Consider the following 20,935-nt stretch of genomic DNA (forward strand, 5'->3'; position numbering starts at 1 on the left):
CCCAAAGAGAGGACAGGCACACTTCAGCCCCAGCGTGAGGGGCTGCGTCATGGCTGGCACCGCCAGCATGGGTGCAGGAAGGTCTCTCAGAGCCAGGTGACAGACAAAGCTGCCTCGCCACAGCCCAGCTGCAGCTCTTCTCTTCCACTTCTGTGATGCTTCTAGGGCACCTCCTTAAGGCCAGATCTTACTTCTCCAGAGCAGCTGGGCCAGGCCTTTCATGCCACATTTCTGTACGTAAATCATTTGTTAATTTTACTTCCATATTTGAGAGCAAACACCTCTCCCTTCAACAAACAGTCTAAAGACTTGCAATATTTAAATTCACCAAAAAAGTGCAATTCCCAGGAAAGTTGTGACTTCTAATATTAGGTCAAAGGTAAGGTAACTTTTATCACTGTGGAGTTACTGTTTCTCAGTTACATGTTTTTAAACAACACATTTCCAAGCATTATCAAAGGAAATTTGGTGATACCTACCTAGTATGCTGCAGTTAACCCCAGCATCCTCTCTTAAAGGAAGAAACACTTCTCTAACCAAGAGTAATGGTTGGGCAGAAGTCTTTGCAAGAGCTTCCTTAATTATCAACTCTACCCCTCACAATTCAGGAGGTAAACAACAGGGGGTACCAACACAGTGCCACCCCCCACGACAAACTGACAGTGTTTAGAAAGCAGGCAGATAAAGGTATGGTTATTGCCAAAAATAAACCTACATACTGAATGCTTTCTAATGAATGCAAAAAGAAAGCAAAAAGAAAACAAAAAGTTTCCTTCTAAGAACTGCGTTTTAGTATTTCTTTTGTGAGCTGAGTGAAAACATGAGGAAATAGTGATTTCAGCTGTGAGGTTTTTGTACTTTAGATAAACATTCTTGCTGTTAGGGAATTGATACCTGACAAATTCCACCCCTTGATTTATCACATTTCACACAAAAATGCATCTAATTGCAAATTGTTATTTTTGCATTTACAGTACTATCATTGTAGCCCACCATGATTACAGCACCTGTGAAACTCAGTGCCTGGGGGAAAACTACTGTACTGCCATCTCCTTTCTATTAGTGGAGTAATTCAGTATATTTACCTTCCTGAGCACTGTCATTTTATACAGCCAAAGCTACATATTTCCTGCTGAAACACTGCAAGAAGTGTTCCTACATTTTGCTTGCTTAATACGGTGGGTAATTCTCCAGAGAGAAAAAAAAGAAGAAAAAAAAAAAAGACACACTTATTTTACTTTTTACCAGAAAATCCTATTTACCACTTACTATGTTTCTCTTCTTAATATTTAAATTAAAATCAGCACTTCCTACAGTTTGGGGGGGGGGGGGGGGGGGGGGTACTTTAATAACAAAGTTAGCAATCAAATTTGTCAAGGTGATTAATAAAGGATTTTCATATTGATTCACTCTTGGTTTATTTTTCAGTAGTCATCTTCACAGCCTATGGAAACTTAAAACACCTCCTGTAATAATTATTACTGAGTTTGGAAAAGGAAAAAAAAAAAAAAAAAGGCAGAAATTTCATTTGTTTCCTCCATTAAGTAGAATCTGTAAAGAGTCAAATTCTGCATTCTGTTGCACATGCACGGCTTCTCTTTATACTCTGTGGAACCAAGGGCCAAGTCACACCCCTATTTAATTTTTCTAAGATCTTATTCAAGCATAATTCAAAGCATATTTTTCTTCTACAACTCTATAAACCATAAAAAGAATTGTCAACTTTGGTTTTCAGGCTTTAAAAGATACCATTGACTTGGCAGTGCTTGGAAAGTGCTCAAAAGACAGCTAATACTGCAACTCCAAGGAAAATGCTTTCAGACCCTCCTTGTTGTCTTTCTTATGGTTCTACTGTAAAAAGGCTAAAGCCAAATATGTCTTCCCATCAAGAAATACTCCTTCTGAATGTGCTTATTAGTTCTCATCCATAACTATTACATTTAACCCTTCTAAATTGATTGTTCTCACTTAAAGAATATAGACATAACCAAGATCTATCTACTTTTCAAAAATAATAGATAACAATTAGAAAGGAAGGAAGGAAGAATATGGAAATAAATATATGGAAAATGGCCCACTTGTGAGCCAGTAGGGTATGAGCCAGCTTTGGACTGTAAAGAATCCAAAGTTAGTTCAACAAATAAAGAGTCTCATTTTCACTTTAAAATAAGGTGTTTTCCCCTTTGTTAGAGACAGTTTCCCCTTTGTTAGAGATAGTAATCAAAATCCTTATGAATGGAAAAAAACTGTTAATACTAACTGTTCAGTGGGACTCCCCTTCAGCAGTTGGTTTCCTGCTCTTTCACTGATGCACACACAAACCAGGAGCTGCTACCGGCAGCAGAACATTTCTGGGGGAGGGTTGAATCGAAGTACTTTGCAGCATATCAAGGAACAAATTTGTGCTGGGAATGACATCATGAATTTGGGAAGTGAATCTGTCACTAACAGGAAAAAACCAAACTCTTGTGACACATTTGCCTTCTATAAATCATAAAATATTTATTCCCTGAGATTACAGATATGTTGATCTAGAAGCGTTAAGTACCCTTACCCATATTGCTAGTAAGTTCCAAAGAAATTCTCAGAGTGCCAGAGAAAAGAAAGCTTACCTTCAAATTTGTTACTTTGTTGGCACTCAATTCCTGTCTCCACAAATATGTTCCTAGGCAGCAGTGGGGGAGTCTTAACAGACTCCTCTAAGGGGCAGCAAGCCAACTTGGAGTTATTTTAAATAATGCATCAGTTGTCTAAAATTTTGCACCCTAGTACAGATCCTGTTTGTCTGAAAAGGATCCAGGCCATGTAAAAATGGTCTGCTGGACAGAGTCCAGAGTTTTACAGACTAAAAGCATATAACTTTACAACATTCCACTTCAAATCTTGCATGAAAATACTGGCTAACAAACTGTGATAGGTAAAGGGAGGGGAAAAGCTTTTAACATTGTCAAAACATTTTTTGGGACAATCTTGGAAGAACTGTGGGAAGAGCAAAAGGAAAAGGCGGCATCTGTAAAATATGTCATACTCTACTCTTTCTGCATCCTTGCACTGAGACTTCACTCACTGCTACACTCACAGGGAGGTATTACTGATATTTTCAGTTTACAAGGTATAGGCTCCTTGCCATCTGTTCAAAATTCAGATGAAAAAATCCTCTAGCTACCAGTACGGTCTGTTAAGCCATCCTACAGAACCCTTCACTGGCTTTCTGATGGACTGAGAATCAAATATCGGGCTTCAGTCCTAAGAATACGTTCCTACATGTTTAGTTTTATTGCCACGAGTAGACCTACTGATTTACATGGCACTACACTATGTAGTAAAGTTAAGCAAGTGTGTAAGTGTTTGCAGGTTCAGGGCCTTAGATCCCTGTTCTGGTCCACATAACCTAACACAGCAAGAAATATCTACAATAAATTTGATTTGTGATACTTTCCTCGGTTTCCCATGGGAATGATGCTTCGGTGCTTTTTCAAACTGTACTCAAATCTATGCTATGCTTCCATTAACCCTTTTTAATTGTTTAAACATTGAAACTTTGTGCGTGAGGTGTAATTTCTTTGCACTACTTAGTTCTGAGATAACAGTAAGTCTTTTAATGCTGTGCGAGATGAATTCATCACAGATAGCTTGTGCAGCTGACACAGTCATGCTCACTGAGACTACAGCACTCCGTTACAGTGGGAGTGACATACTAGTTTTCTCAGTGTGACCACACATGCATGCAGTTGAAAAACGGCAGGTAAAGCTGCTAGATTCAAGAACCCTTGCTCCTGACAGACTGCAAGCCTTGCTTGGTAAGGGCTCACATTTACTAAACAAACAGACTTTCAGCAAAGAGCGATTGAGTTTCTGATAAAGGGGGATCAAAACCCGTGCAAGAAGAACATCTGCAGCAGTGAGGACAAATGCTCAGGGCCCCAGACAAGGGGACAGGCTGATGAAGCTGTGGATGAATCAGGATAGCCATTGTCTTCAAAAGAGAGGCCTCGCAAGAAGTGTTGGTGCCCTATTAATGCGGTCCCATGAGTGGTGCATGTTAAGAGGGAAGCTGGTAGCTCACATGGTTAAACGCCCCCAAGCTAAAAGCCATTTGAACTTGTTCCAGGAACATACAACATTGTATAAGAAGCTGCCAGCTGAACCTCTTCGACATAAAACAAGGTCCCTTCAAATTCCCTTATAGAGTAGTCATTGCAGAAGCAGAACCATTTTCCTTGTAGGACCACATTTGCCAGCTTCATCATGCAGTAATTCCAACAGGCTGGGTGTTTTAAAAGTTACTCTAAAGAAAGGAGGCACAGGAAGAAATATTATTGCCAGGTCAGAACTAAACAACAAAAAAAATAATTTCCTTTCAGAAATGCCTCATTATACACCTAAGTACATTTATGGTGGTCTGAAACAGACAAAGAAAACAGAAAGGAAGACTAACTCATTTCAGACTCTCATAAAATGCTTACAACACTCACCTGAGGTGCATTTATTATACAAAATGGAACATTAGGAGCTATTTGGAGCAGCCCAAAGCAACCAACATCTGGGTCACCCATCCAAGACATGACAGATTCAGTGTTAAGATCCCATTCTGTCAATAACTTGATATGACTTTTAAAGCTTGTATCAGAAAACTGAAAACAAACCCATCTGTATTTTTGAAGCTAGCTTCTACATTTCTCTTCCACATCCACCATTTTACTGGCTAGTCATAAAAAGGCTCTAGAATCTTTAAAACAGAATTGTAGTAAAAATTAATCAGTTCTGAAAAAAAGGGGTTTGACCAACTAACACTTTCCAACAAAAAATAATTAATGAAAAAATAATAAATAAACCAACATAAACCAGAAATACCTAAATAACTCATTTTCCTTTGATAGTTAAGTAGAATTAGGCTACTTTGGGAATACAGCATTGAGTGTCATGCTCACAGGTATTAGGCAAGTTTTGTCTATACCACATGCAGAGCAATGCTGCACATCTGACAGGACCTTCAGCGAATGTGAAATGGGGCTATCGGCATTTCTGAGTATGTGGCTGAGATGTTCTTTATAAGCAAGCTACAAAAAACCACAGTGGCTTTTAATGCCACCCCATGAAATAGAGAGAAAAGGTGATAAGACTGGGGTCTCTCTCATAACACACACTGGTGATCCAACTGGTGGGACATTTGCTATTTCAGAGTTTGTTACTTCTTGTGCTTCATACAGAGAATCTGTCCTTATTTAAACCGGTACACACTTCTCTTGAACCTCCAATGCATAAAATACTTCCAAATACTGAACTGCTCAATCAGAAAATTCTCCAATAACAGGGGTGGAGAGCTAGTTCTTATGCTCTGAACACTGTAAATTTGGCACACCCTGATGCTTCGGAGACAGCACTTTCTGATTTGCACAACTGTCAAATTGCAAGTCAAGACTGTGACATGGGAACTCCACTGTGTCATCACGTCCGCACATCTTCTCAGATCTGCTTCTGAAGAGTCTTCAAATACTTTGTACAGTTCATTTGCCAATGGTTTAGTACACAGCCTTTCACCACTTCCCTTGGAAGACTATCCCACATAAATGTTACTCAAAACCCAAAAAGGAATTTATAATTGGATACAGGTTCTTCTAAAAATTGTCACACGCCATATATTAATTTCTCTATGTTGATCTATGCAGTTTGAGTGCTTCTGTAATACTCATTCAACATCCTTTGTTATACATTCTGGGATGAAACATTGTAAAGAATTCCTCTTCTGCATGCCTTTGAAATGTTTTCAGACAGTTGTATGCTTTATAGCTACCATTTTGAATATGAGGCAGATAAACACTGCACTGGAAAAGCTACACCATACTGAAAAAGGAAGTCTTGGTCCTATTGTTTCAGTTGATTAGCTTGCAACTCACTTTTAAAGCAATATGTATGGTGAAGGATATCTCTTGAAGCAGAAAGGTGTTTTGTATTTTTTGTAGGAAAACAGAAGAATGAATGACCTTATGTTCTGCAACATACGTGAACAGTGGTGCTTGGCACGGCAGTATTTGAAGAGGCACAAGGAAAGTGTATTTATGATTGCAATTATTTATTAGATTGGAACCATTCATATCTTATATTAGGGGGTAAAAAAGGGAACATGATTTAGAGAAATGATAGTCTTAATATTAAACCCCCTGTTATTTAAGTCTCCTATACCTGGGACCTCTGACTTTAAGAGCAAAGCCATAAGACACTTTGGAGAGTGGCCAGCTGTCTGGAATCCTTTGTCCAAAACCAAGTGAGAGCTTCTAACAAGGCATGACACAAAAAGTCAAGATCCTTTCTCTTTTTACAGTATCTTAAAAGCCTCTTTTGCCCTACAGTTTCACAGAAACTTAAGGCAAACCAAGTCAGTGCAATTGAGAACAAAGGAGTCATGCTTCAGGTGTAACACAGCCTTCAGTAGAAACCATACAGAAGCAAGCAACTTCAGCCTGTCTGAGAACGTGAGAAAGCAGTGGCAGGAATTAAAACATAAGCATAGGAATTAATAGAAAAACTGCCATCATTTCTTAAATGTTAAATCAACAGTGTTTGTTACTGTTGATGATTTTGATAAAACAGAGATATTTTATCATACATCTGCAACTTTAAAAAAAAAAATCACTTTCCATTGACTAAACTGTTAATTCATATGCTCAGAACCTTGCAGTCTTATGGTTTCATAAGCACAGGGCTCTGCTCCCAATAGTTCATAAATTATCCATTTCTTCCATAAGAACTGCAGGCAGACTAATATTACTGCCTTGAAAATGCTGATCATTCAGAGAAAGGAAGCCAGAGCTATGCCTAATGTATCACCAGAAAGTATCCCCCAAGAGAATTAGACCATGGGCACAGGAAAAAAAGCTTTGAGAACAGTAGTCTCTCCTGGTTAGGAAAGTGTAACATTGTCACCTTCCTGGCACTGCAGTCAACAGATATGACTCAATTCACCCTGTACTAGAAAATAGAAAGTGGCTTGAACACAAGACCTAAGAATCAGCTGCAAATGGTAAAACTGACTTCTTCAGAGTCTGGCCATGTGAAACAATCACAGTAAAAGACTCTGATTAATTTGTACAACCTTTGTTTTTTAAAAATCCAAGATAAACAGAAATTTGATTTGGTACTTGTACAAATATCTCAGTACCTAGCTGCTGTCTCCACCTACTCGTAATTCAGGAGGTCCAAATTAACACAAGTGCCAGAAGCCTACGGAGGTGTGTAACTTCACACAAAGCTTTTAAGGCTATTGAAAGCCTGTTTTGATTTTAGTCTTAGTTTTCCATCTGTCTCATCTCTCAGGTGTTTGCAGCCTCCATATGGGAGGAAAATGTCCTCGATCCAGTGCTTTAGGACTTTTTTTGGTCAACATCTGCATAATGTAAAACATGAGAAGAATTATGTTAGTAAGGCCCACACATCAGGGTAGCTCCTTCCTTTGGTCACAACTATCACCAGAAGACCACAGAGTCCAGATTCTCATACCATCTTTCTCCCAGTGGCACAGGTGCTACTGGAGGGAATAAGTTTATTTCACACAGATGTGCCACCTCGTGGCCACAGCACTGCCTTTGTGGGACATATTGAACATAGACTAGCACCTCCTTTGGCAGGGAAAGATCCCCAGAGCACATCTTGTGTTTCCTGAACAATCTAGTCATGGAAAAGATAAACCAAGCAAAAGGATCTCTAGTTGTATTTTAAAAAACAACAAGCTTTGCTCAGTTATTGGGAGAATAGTATTAACAACCACTCTTGGAGGAAAGTTCCAAGCAGATGTAACTATCCATCAACACTAAAAGTGTCCCCTGAACTGAAGAGGAGGACAGCCCATCGTCCCCTGCAGGGACATGTTGTAGGTCTCACTCTGAGGTACCGAATACGAAAGGCACAGCAGCCAAAGCTTAACACCACACTTCACACACTGAGAAGTTGAGTCCAACCTGATTCATAACACATATAGCTTTCTCAATCTAGTGTTTAATGACTTCAGTGGGGAAACATACCAAGGCCCAGCTCTTTAGAAATACAGGCTGCTTTTTGTTGAATATTGGTACCATATTTGCACATTACTGGACAAGATACTTTTTGTCACATATTTCATTAGATTTTTACTCTGACATCTATCTTCACAGTATAAAACCATTGAAAAAAAAACCCTGTCTCAGTCCTGATCTAGGAGAACTATTGAACCTTGCTCAGAATAATGTCATCTTCCAAACAAGTTTTAGCTTTAGATTCAGCTTGTCCAAGCATTTTAAAGAGGATTTTCTTCCAGGCAAAACACGAAAAGCTGGTTTTGAACAGGCATATGGCTATACAGTTGTCTACAATTACCAAATACTTTAGTAGCCTGGTTCAATTTAATTTTTGTAAAATATGTTTAAGTGCAGAACTTCTAAACCTCAAAAATGAAAGTCAGATAGTGATTTTGCCTATGAATATAAAATGTAATATGTTTCTGTCCCAAAAGACAGTAATTGAAAGTCATAGTAATGACTGCCATCACAAAACAAGTATTTCCCAGCAGTTATACATTGCCTGAGACAATGTTTCCTTCCTGTATGTTCAGAATAAGGATTGGATTAAGTCAGAGACCACTGTGGAAGACAGTAACTTTCCAACAGGAATGAGCAGAATGCGTTAGGGCATCCCTTTTGCACAATGGAGTCCCCAGTCATCAACCACATGGCCTTACCCAGAAAGCTGTGAAATTCACAGTGGCCATCTCACTACTTAGGCTGAATACTGGTCTGAAAAACAGTTCTGAAGAACAGCCCCTTGACTGCAGTAAGGAGGGAAGCACATTCAGCCTCTGCCACTGAGAGATGACTTGGAACAGCGTGGTAGAAAGCAGTTTGTTCTGCTAACAAATATCCCTGCCACAACCCCTTTGCACCTTCCCCATTAGAGCAAAATACTCTATTCACAGACAAATGAATATATGGACTAGTTCAAGAGGATGCTTGTGATAGTAAAAAACATTTTCTGCTAATAAAAATAATCACCTATCTTCCAAAATTGATGATATGAACTAATTTTCTAATTTTAAGAATGTCAGCAGTTCAGTGTTTGCCTATGACCTAGACACTAACAATTAAGTCAATCATCTTTTAGGAATTTGGAATTTACCCAATCTCATGAAAAAACTGACCTCAGAAATGCTGAGTCATGAGAATGAGATTATGGGAAGTATCAAATAGAAGAAACTAATCTCACTTCCATTCCCCTGTTGTTCTTTTTTCTGTGTTAACATTCTCCAAGTCTTCGATCATTGACTTTAACTTGGGACCCAACTGATCGAACGCTATGCCTTGTAATCTCTTAGTGACTTAAATGGATACAGCACTATGGTGTACAGTATTGATCAACAGTAATCAATGACTCAGCACTGCTACATAAACATGGGAGATGTACTAATTTTTTGCCCATAGCACATCAATAACACGTGTTACACAACAAACTGAACACTACAGTTTGCTCTCCAAGGAAAGCCTTGTCATGCAACACTCCGATCTACCTTATACTTCGATAAAGTGCTTGGGAGAACAGTCTCCTCTCCTGCACTAACACAAGGGGGTTTTTAAACTTCCCCACATTTATTTGCAACAATTACATTCTTGCTAGCTTTACATCTACATAGATGGTGCTATTCTGGTTTTTATGACTACATCACATACTCCCTCCAGTAAAAGGAAAAGGTATGCATTTTGTAGAGTAAATGGCAGCGCTTTCACATGTATAACTATTTCCGTTTACTTTTGCCATGACTTTACTAGGTTCTGCATTTATTCATGTAATCTCTCTATTTGTTGTTACTAAACACTAATGTTAAAATGAGAGTCTTGTCAGTAACTCTTGACATTAATGACTGAGTAGAAGCTAAAAGCAAAGTAGCTATTCAAAGTTCCCAAATCCCAAAGCAATAAGTCTACAGTATTGGAACGAGTGAAGAGGCCAGCAGTGGGCATCGACTGTCATGTACACTGTAGACGTAACACGAGTCTGAGGCCGAGACTGCTCTTCCTTGCAGGTAAGGGCCACCTGTGAGGCACCAGAGAGTGTCACTTTATTGATTTACTAGCACCTGGTTAGGGTATGGTAACTGGGGGTATAAGATGGAGATAAAAAGCAGATGCAGGCCCAGCTTAAGCACAACTACGGTGGTGGGACATGGCCATAGGAAATACTGGGGTCTGAAATCATGAAACATTTCCAGATTCCATGCCGGGAACACAACCAAAGTCATAGGGAGCAATCACACAAATTAGGTCTGAGAATGTCTGTGTGGTCATTTCCCTGCTCACAGGGAGCATCAACTATACAGTTTATTCTCCTCTTTTCTAGACAGTAAACCACCCAGCTGAGTTTGTGCAAGTAGCACTTTCATAGTAAAACTTACAAGTTGCGCAGTTGTAGTGGCCATCCCCAGCTCTGGCATGTTCACCCTTTGCTCTCATATGAAGGCAACAGTGGGCAACAGGGAGAGCTCAGCTCCTTCTTGGTCCTTTGCGTGAAGGCAGCTGGACAGAATATTAGTTCTTAAGAGTCCTAGTACAGGACTGTCTGGGAATCCAGGTTTCCAATAAAACTTACTTAGTTCCTGTAATCTATTTCACCTTTTCTTGTTACAATTTTTTGTTAGTTTTCCACTAGTCTTTCTCCGGTAACTTTGTATATTTCTTGAAGTATCATGTATAAAACCAGATGAAAAATTCTTGCTGGGGACTTATCACAATGGAACAGGTCAAAATAATTAGCTTTCATTCTCTTGTATACAGTACCTTCAATAATGACTCCGAGAATGGCTTTTATATTTCAACATTTTGTCACATGTGTGACTCATGTTCATTTTCTAATTTGCGGTAGCCCACAGATACTCCTGCTGACTAAGTTATTCTCCATTTTCTATAGATAAATTGTGTTTTCTTCTGTGACTGTAGTAACTCGTGCTTCTTTAGGTTCTTTTATATCTTCTTGGTGTCAGACTAGCTTGCTAGCTAGTCAAAGTACTTTCAAATTTAGTTCTAGCTCCCCCAGCCTGGGTGACGTACTGGAAACTTGGCAGATGATGCTGACTCCATCAATTAAACTTTTCAGTTTTGTAAGCCCTTTCTAGAGAGTGCTTTTGATTTTAATTTTTATTATATTACAGTAATTTTGCATACTCCGAAACTTTAAAGTGTCTGTGGGTGAATAAAGGCCTGTTCAGCTGATGGTTCTGCTCGACTGTAATCTTCCATTTTCTCCTCGTGTTTTGTTTCCTTAGTTCTCATGTGACATAATCAAGATGTTCAAATTGAACTTCTCGTGGAACAGAAACATAAGGACTAAAACCTTCAAGGCACATTAGGTTAACCTCCAAAATTAAAAATGCAAGTTAACAACTGTAAGTCATTTCACTGAGTTCATTTTCATTAATCTAAACCAAAACAATCCTGTTGTGCATTCCAGCAGCGTGAAATGGTACATATTAGAACCAAGATGTTAGGTCTCTGCAACAGTAATGTACCTACAGGGTATTGCAGAAAAGTTGCTCAGATCAACAACTAAACTTATTTCAAAATCCAGGTAATATTTCCATTCAAGAAAACACTGTACTACATATAGCAATATCAAAATGTATCTGGTTTTTCTTATAAGTGTTTGCTGCATTTCATACCATGAATATGGTGAGATTACAGAATGAAGGATATAGAGATTTCATCAATTTGTTTTCTAACATCAAGTGCATTTCTGTTCCCATCATCGTTGTCTGGTATATGGATGTATGCCACTTTCACTGCAAACTTTCCTTCTCTACTGACATTTACATGACTCCCTTCAAACCATTAAAACCCCACTAAAATATGAAATATTGGTGAGTGAACTTGTCAGTTTTCTCTTCTGTGTATGTCATATATGTCATCCCATAGGACACATTTTACTGACACAATTTAAGGTTTATTTGGTAAACGAATCATACATGCTGGTTGAGTCCAGTGATTTACATCATGTAGAAGCAGAACATCTTAAGCAACACATGTGCAATAAAAGCAAACAGATGTTTGCAGTCTAAGCACTGCGCTAATGGCAGTGGTATGGCAATGTATCAAAGGCGAAATGCAACATAGCCAGGATTGCCCACTGGAGCGTTAAGCACAGCTGCCTAACTTTGAACCCACAACCAAGAGGATATCCCAAACCACCCTGGGGTACCTTGCCATACTTAAGGTAAGAATTCGTAATTAATTGCTAATGCCTAAACTCCTCAGCTAAACTGGGGTAGAATTTCTTGTGAAGGAGACAAAGATATGAAAGGTGCAGTAAAACAATGGCTCACTTTACAGAATTAACATAGCAGGAACACTACTGTTGTTTCATATGTAGGGAAATTAAATGTGCCCCAGAAAATCCACCTCAGGCATGCTGATTTGAGGTTTTGTATGGAATTTTCCGGGCTAGGCAGCCACAAAACAGAAGTGTTAGAAACTCAGCAGCAGAAGCATATGCATCACTGGAGGAGCAGGGTGGACAAGTTGTGACACTTCCAAGCTGATACCCTGAGTGCTCTGTAATCCAGTGCGTTACCAACAAGAGTGCTCTCAGCCTGTTGGAATGACTGGAACTATGTGTGAGGTGTCAAGAATAGCATTTGGTTCATACCACCGCATGTGAACATCATCAAATCCTAAATGGAGCTGAATTTAGTATAAAGCTGTCTAACAAAAACAACTGCTTTCTTTTTTATGCCATCTCCCTAAATCTGACATCCAGAGGACCAACATCAGAACCGTCATAGAGTGAAGCTACCAAAGAAAAAAAAGAAAGTGCCAAATTAATACCCACCTCTCAAAGGAGTTTTACAAAAACCTGTAAGGGAAAGATGTCTATTTGTTCAAGGAAAAGCCCATGAGTCTTAACTGATTTACCTAAAAGCAGATACCAGTTGTTTCAGTCCCTGTGCATAGAGTCACATGAGAATTGTAACTTTTTACTAAAAACTTCAGCAGAGAATTTGGGCACATATGAAACAGAGCATGTGTTACTATCCCAGATATAGATGCATCAGGGAACATGCATCTGCTTATGTACAGACTTTCAGTCTCAAGCATGTTCTTAAATATCTTGCTGAACATATAATACATTTAACATGACAAAAATTAAAATATGGAACCATGCAAAATTTGCCAAGAAGTGTTTATGCATTCCTTTACTTATTACACCATCAAAACCGAGATTTAATATTAATACTTTTAATGAAGGAAAAACCCCACCAAAACAACAGGGAAATATATTCTAAGCAGCTGATAAACTCACATCCTAACACATCTTGCATATTTTCAATACTTTCCTGTATGAGTCTCAAAGTAGTGTGTATTTCAAAACCTTAACTCTGATAAATAGTTTTGAAATGTATCTCTGAATTAACACAGAAACAAGTAAAGTCAAAAGATGAGCTTTCAAAAATAAGACTACTTGTGAGATAACGCAGGGCTAGAGAATTTCAGGGGCTAAATTTTCAGCCCTGTAGTTTTCTGAACTTTTCAGAGTAACTAAACATAGAAGGCATGATAAAACTGCAGTATTACATCATTATCACAAACTTTTCACAACCTTTTAAACTGAAATTCTTGAACTTCTGCTGTCCTAAACAATTACATTACATATTAGCGAATAAATATACAGATGATACAGACTTTTTTTTTTAATCCAGGGCACAGTTTAGTGCCCTGTCATGTAAGAAAGTGCCACCTTAAGCTCTTCCTCAGCTTTACACTGCCCAGCCTTTTACCTCCTTCATTTGCATGACTCTTCAGCACACAGGCTCACAGGAGCTGTAACACAAGGCTAGGTTAGAGGCTTCTAGCTTGGAACACAAGGTCTCATTTTTAGGTTGTGGTTGCAGACTACAATCATCATAACTACATTCTCAAACCCAGCAGCACAGCAGAGCCAAGTGAGGCACTGTGGTATGAGAACAGCAGCTGGACTAGAAAGCACTGCTCAGATTTGGAATGATATTTTTAACTTTCAACTCCAGACACATTTGCCCAAGGGTGGAACAAGAGGGACACACAAGTTTGTTTGGTTGGTTGGTTTTTTAAAAAAAAAGGTACAGGGCAACACATACTTTTTGTGGATCACATGATCTCTGGATAGCAGTATTAAGCAGATTAAGTGGGCAGAGAGATTAAGATGCCCTTTTATAATCCCTTATCATTCATCTTCAAAGCAAAGATTTAACCTCGTGCAATACAGTGAAATGTACAGAAGAAGTGCTCTTGCCCCACTCTCTGAACACCATTTCCCTCTTGCATTATTCTTAGAGTTCTTGCCTAGAGCTCTGCAACTGCAGATGGCAATTTTCAATTAGGCATGTGCTTCAGGGGAAATAAGGAATTTACCAAGGTCACTTAAGGGCAATGAAATCACACATGCCATATAAAATGCTTACACTACAAAATGATAGCATAATGGAATGGTAAAGCCTTTAACAAAACCCTAAAGGGAGCATGCAAATAGTACAGCATGTTCTTTTATTGTTTCAGGCTCTCCAGTTACACCTTTGAAAGCCTAGTCTTTTTTTTATTATTGAATAAGTGAAAAGATACCAGAAAAAAAATGCGATGTGCCTAGCTGCCTCTTGCCAATGTGTTAGAGCACTCAGCTTCAAATTATGCATCAAGCAAATAATGAAAGTATGAGGTGATGGTTTTAAGTCAAGCAAACATACAAAAAACCTCAACTTTCTTTGTAGGATGAGCAGATTACTATATGTTGAAAACATTGAAGACATTTAGTATGTCCATTCATTTCTGAACAAAAAATTTATGATACTATATGCTAAATATATCAAGCACTCTCCATTTTAAAAAGTGACAAATGAGCAATAGCTCTTATGAATTAATCCATCAGTAATACAACAGGGAGGTAAAAGATAATTTTGGTTCAAGTAACCAAGTATTTTGCCATATCTATAAATACTTTGATGCTTCTCATCTCTGGCATACAAACAAAAATTCCAATTCAATCATGCATTAAACTTCAGACTGTCAAATCCAACTCCTTCTGTTTCACTTCAGTCTTGTCTCAGTTACAGAACTAAAGCTGGTACCATAGGTGTATGCACAGACGTGCTGTGCTCGGTGCTTTTGCCTGGGTTCAGCACATTCATCTCCAAAATACACAATCCAACACAATACCATCACTGCACTCTGAACACGGCTCTGTCATTAGAGCCGATATGAAAGAATCCTTGAATAAATGAATGAAAAATTAACCTTTAAACAGGGTCAGAATGAATGTTAGTTCTTTCTTCTTTAATCAGTGAATGAAACATGTCACCTATTAACACGAATTGGAGACCAGTGTCTAGGGTAGGAGGCTGGCTTGCAGCAGCTCAGGCAGAAGGGTCATTGTATAACCCAGCCATAGCTCCTAGATTTTCTTGTGATTTGAGATAATACACAAGATCTGACCTATACTTTAAATTACTTCATCTTCTTAAAATTCTTCTCTTAGTGTAAACAAGGACAAAATTTCCCTGGAATGTATCTTCCAGCCATATACCCTGGTCTGAAAAGGATTCGGTTTTTGTGCATCCAAGCCAATGGGAACCCATGCAACACTACAGACACAGCACCAAGCAGAGGTAAAAATCCCAGGGCAGGCACTGGTTTTAGGCAGACCCCGCTGTGATGCTGCAGACTCTACCATTACACATGCCATGGACAGCAGAGGAGGATGCAAGGCATGTACTGTGGCTGAAAGGGATGAGGTCCCACACCTCCACATGTCCTCCTGAAAAAGTCACAACTGCAAAGCTCACCTAGGGACAAGCTGCAGCCAGGACCAGCCCTGCACTAGCATGGCTGCAAGGATGGCTGCTCGGATCCTGGGGCAGAATAAGCTCATGTCAACCCAGAACACACAGTGTAGGCTTTGAATCAGGTTTCTACCTTGCTTTGCACTGGGAAATCAAAAGACCATTAATAATTGCAGCATAGCTAGACACTAAACGAATGAGGGCAATGCAATTTACCAGAAAGACTCAAGAAAAGGTGATTTAAAAATGTGTTTCCCTGGAGTCTTCTCCTGCCCTTTAAATTCACACCTTGATTAGTAACACCCCTTCTAAAAGTCTGTGCTCCTACTCAATTCACAATAATAAAGGTTATCTGCAAAACCACCAGAATGAAAAGCGAAACAAGTGAAATTTACAGTTCTGCTGCACCAGCCCAGATTTCTTTGCCACAGAGACCAAAGATGTTTCATGAAAATGAACCCATTACCTTCAGTGCTGAAGCAGTGTTTAGGAACTTGCTACCTGCTTTATATTGTTGATACTCCTATAGAAGTCTCTGTTGAAACTACTATGACTGAATGTTTAGTAAGGTATTAATGGGAATAAAGTCAGGAGTTTAGAAAAGTCTTACATATGAATGAGAATCTGTATCTACACAAGTGAATTTCAGTTCTGACTGTTCCTTAATCTGAATGAATTTTAACGAGGTAATACCCTATTATTAATTTCAAGTAGACATTCATTCATAAAAATCAGAAATATTTGGAAGGAAGAGAGTTTTAAAATAATAATCATCTTCATTGTAAGATTCTAAACCCTTAGGCACAGGAATCTATTTTACTTTCCCACTTTAATACCTAGTAAAGTTGTAGCTACATCTCCCATAATTAGTGTGTTCACATGCATGTGCACGCATAAATATGAATAACCATGAAAAGAAGTGAAAAGCAATCCTATGTCTATCAGTTGCTAAGGTCAGAAAAGCAAAACCATGCTGAAACACGATTTTTGCTGAAACAGTCACCTGTTTCTGACTAGTTCTCTGCATTTCCTTTTTTTCTTAGAAGGTACTCAGAGAAATAACTGAAAGTAGTTTTCCATTCTTATCTTTTATACCATAGCTGCATAAAACTCAAATGAGCTTCCACAGTTAGCATGCTGATATTTAACAGTGACTGTCCTGAAAGACTGCACAGCAGTGCTCTTGCAACTAGAGAGCTGTTTTCAAAAAGTTTTTTGACTTAAAGTTTTTAACTTTATTTTTCATTATGTCCTGATCAAAATCTTCGAGGAACAATCTCTGTTTACCTCTGTGAGAATTTTACCTGGAGCATGTTGTAAAGGTTATCAGAATATGCAAATACTTCTCAAGAAGCCCATAGGCTTGTTTTGAACAGGGGCAATCCCTATTGCAGAAGAACAAGTTTTGCTTACATTTCCTAGAACAGTACCCGCAGTTTATTTTTTAACTCACTGAAAAATCTTTTATTACTGCAGGAACCCTGTATTCCAGCAAACGCATTCCAGCTATGCTGACTAGCTGCATTCATATGCATCACAATAAAGTGCGCTGAAAGACTGGGGATGCTAAAGAAGTGCACCTTTTACAAAACGTGCATCTTCAGGTAAAAAAGAGCAAATATAATAATCCAGGATTTCTTTTCCCAGACACGCTAGGATCAGAACATCGTGCGTTTGCAGGGCTTCAGCCAGCTAACCAAAGCATCTCCGCCCTACTTCCAGTCTCAGCTCACATCTGTGTTCCATCAGAGGTAAGAAAGTTTTAGAGTCTCTCCAATAAAAAGAAGGTGCATCCGAACTAGAAGCACACGGAAAGTCAGATAAGTTAAAGTAATTGTTCACACAGCTGCTGCTGCTGCACGCAAGCAGCAGGCTCTTACTTTGCAGCCCTTACGAACCACGCAAGCCATTTTAGGAGGGAACAGCAACTGTATCGCCCTGAGTCCCTCCGCTCTCTAACGCTGCCACCCTCCAGCTGCGAGGATCCGCCTGACATACCTGCTTCTCCATTTTGCCCCCTGACAGTTTGTCTTCTTTCTTCCAGAAGCTGGAGGAGAGGGGGGACAGTCCTGCCCGGGCGGGAGCCGCGCTGCCGAGCCGGTGCCGCGCTCTGTCCGGCCCCGCCCGCCCCGGACGCGCCGCGCCGCGCCCCGCTCTGCCCCGCTCTGTCCTGCCCCGCTTGCCGGCAGCCGCAGCCCTGCTGAGCTCCTTTAAGTCTAACAGGTTTCCTTATATAGGTAAACACAAATTGCATTCCCGCTGGAAGAGGCTGACTGGCGGTAAGCTTAACTTCGTTAACTCCACCGATACCAAACGGGGCTGAGCGCCTGGAGTTTGCTGGCGCAGCGCTGTGAAGGGTCTTCAGAGGGGAGAAAGTTTTCCTTGAGCACTCGAGCAACTGTGAAACTATTACATTACTTAAAGCTGTAACAATACCGAGTACCATATTAGCTTTACGTTAAACACTGGACGTTTTTACAGAATGTTCTCCTTAGCCTACATTTCACTCAAGGCAAGCACACAAGGTGATGTGGTATGTGCACACACATTCTGATAGTGTTAAAATAATGCCAGCCCTACCAGAGTTTGCATATGAAGACTACCATCTATCAAATGTTACATGAAAAGGCTAGGAAACAGGGATTGTGATACTGGTATCAAAAGAAAGAAGCAGTATAAGAAAAGCTTGATATACTTTTTTTTCCAGTTCCTTTTCTAGACAGTGTAATAGTTAAGCTTCTAGTGATAGATCTTTGTCAGAGAGGTGTGATGGCAATAGATTAACAGACACTGTCCTATCTAAACAGAGAAATACGGAGATCGAGGGAGTACCCAGGACAAGCATATACTGTACTCCACAGAGCAGTGACACATGTATTTCACATATTTTTTTTAATCCTCTTGCCTACCCACTAACCCCCTTCTGCAAACACAACTTACGTATTTTGAAGAACTTCAGCAGGCAGTTCATTAAAAATACAGGGAAAATCATGTAATAAGTTTCCCTTTATTCAGACAAGATTCACCTGTTAACTATGGCCCTTTTACAAGCTAAAACACTGTCAAATGTGCAGGGGGATATAGACAGCAAAAAGCATGAAGAAAGAAAAAAAAACAAAAAAGGAGTAAAACAAAGCATAGAGGAAACCAAAATAAAAAATGAGTGAAAATGAAAAAAGTTAAATTGTTTGATCAAATGATGAGAGGCTGATGTTTAAAAGGAAAAAGGACACTAAATCCTAAAACATTTTTTTAATTCTTTCTCCCAGATGTATTGCATGTAACTCAAAACAGACAAAAGACACAGATTTGGCTTCCTGGTGATCTATGGAGCGTTAGAAATGACAGAGTACCACCCAAAAGCTGGGAACGATCATTTTCCAGTGGACTACACCTTTTCTTATCCTCATGTAATATATGACTTGAAGATCATCAAATAATAAACTCCGCAGAAAAACTATTCCTAATGGTTTCAATATTTCTTTAGTTAGTATTTTCCTCTTCCCCTGAGGCATAAACATTCAACCTCATGATACTGCAGGAGCTTGGCTTAGAAGTTGAGAAAAATGAAAAACAATACCAATAAGAGTTGTAAGACACTCAATAAATATATCTAAAATAGTCTTTCTGTACAACATATAGGGAATCAGGAAAATGGGCCAGGGACCTGGTGTAATGGTCTTCATGAGACTCTTTCAGGACACATAACCCACTTGTGGCTTCACTGCATAAGAAGAGTATTTTCACCTTGCCAAGTTCATGCTCCTGTGACAAAACATTCGCACTGGACTACACAGCCATGTATTCCCTTACCACCAGTGAGCTTGTGACCAGATCCTGAATAAATATCCATTTTTTTACATGAATCAAGCCAATTAAAATCCATCAGATTCCCAAAACCGCAAGAGCAAAGGAATTTTAAAAGGGCTATTAGGCTAAAATAGATGTTACTTCAAATATGGCTTTCTGTCCTTAGGCTAGCGCTTTTTCGGTTAGCCAGCCCAGAGCCCACAATAAGTATCACATTCATTTATCCAAAACCACTCCCTCAGTTAAGGATTTTCCTACCACTTCTTCAATGCCTGTGCATATGCTTTAGTTCCACTAATTTCAAGCCAAAAACTTTACTAGCTGTCATATTCTACACCTGACATACCACCTTTACCTCTATCCCTCGACCCAGACATCGTATTGTGAATCAGTCACGGGATTTAGGGCCATATACTCAGGCATGAAATCCCATGCTTTAGTTACTGATCCCCAAACTGTGATTTCATTAGATTGCTGGCACAAGCATGAAAACTTTCCCAAGTCCTGTATATGGGACCTATGTCAGAGAGAATCCCTTTGCTTAAAAAACACTTCTAGTAAAACAATCATTTTTTCCTCAAACAAATCAGAATGAAAAGTATCTATACTTTCACTGCATGCCTCTGCTAAATTAACAGCAGTTAATTATCATAGTAGACATCATAGTCAGATCTCTTTCATTTCTATGTTCTTTTTTTTTTCCAAAAATGTACGTAATCCTGAAGCAATCCAGTTAATTCTTGAAGCTGAGAGCAACCTAGATGTATTACTTCCATTTACTTTACGGTCTCACATGCATTATCTGCAAGTAATGCCAAGATAACATTAATTACCCTGTAACCATTCTCTCCTGTTCTCCAGGAAGAGATCTAGTAGGTTTGAGCCTGCATTCAGAGTCAGAGTATAAATTAAAAGCTCTGAGCATACTTCTAAAGTGTGTTATTTTTAATGTTAGGAATTAAAAGATTCATGAGAAATGAATGCGATTTATGACAATGTGTGATTTTCATTGTTACAGTGTTCCAAGTTGTCTCCAGCAAAAGCTGAGCATTAGACACTCTCGTTCAGAGTGTCATTAGATTGCTTCCTATGCAGGATTCACACAAATGGTTTATTGCGGTTGGTTTAGTTCCTGTTGTTTAGATAGTAACTATTTGTAAGCCAAATGACCTTTGTCCAGCAGAGCCAAGAACCACAGTCCTGGGCACAACCTGAAGGATTGATCAGCGTGCTACCGTGTTTCTCTCCATTTCAGTTGCATGCCCTACTAGCCATATTTTCTTCATCTCGAAAGACAGTTTATAA

This window comes from Falco peregrinus, chromosome 4 (assembly GCF_023634155.1).
Source record: "Falco peregrinus isolate bFalPer1 chromosome 4, bFalPer1.pri, whole genome shotgun sequence".
Classification (NCBI taxonomy): Eukaryota; Metazoa; Chordata; class Aves; order Falconiformes; family Falconidae; genus Falco; species Falco peregrinus.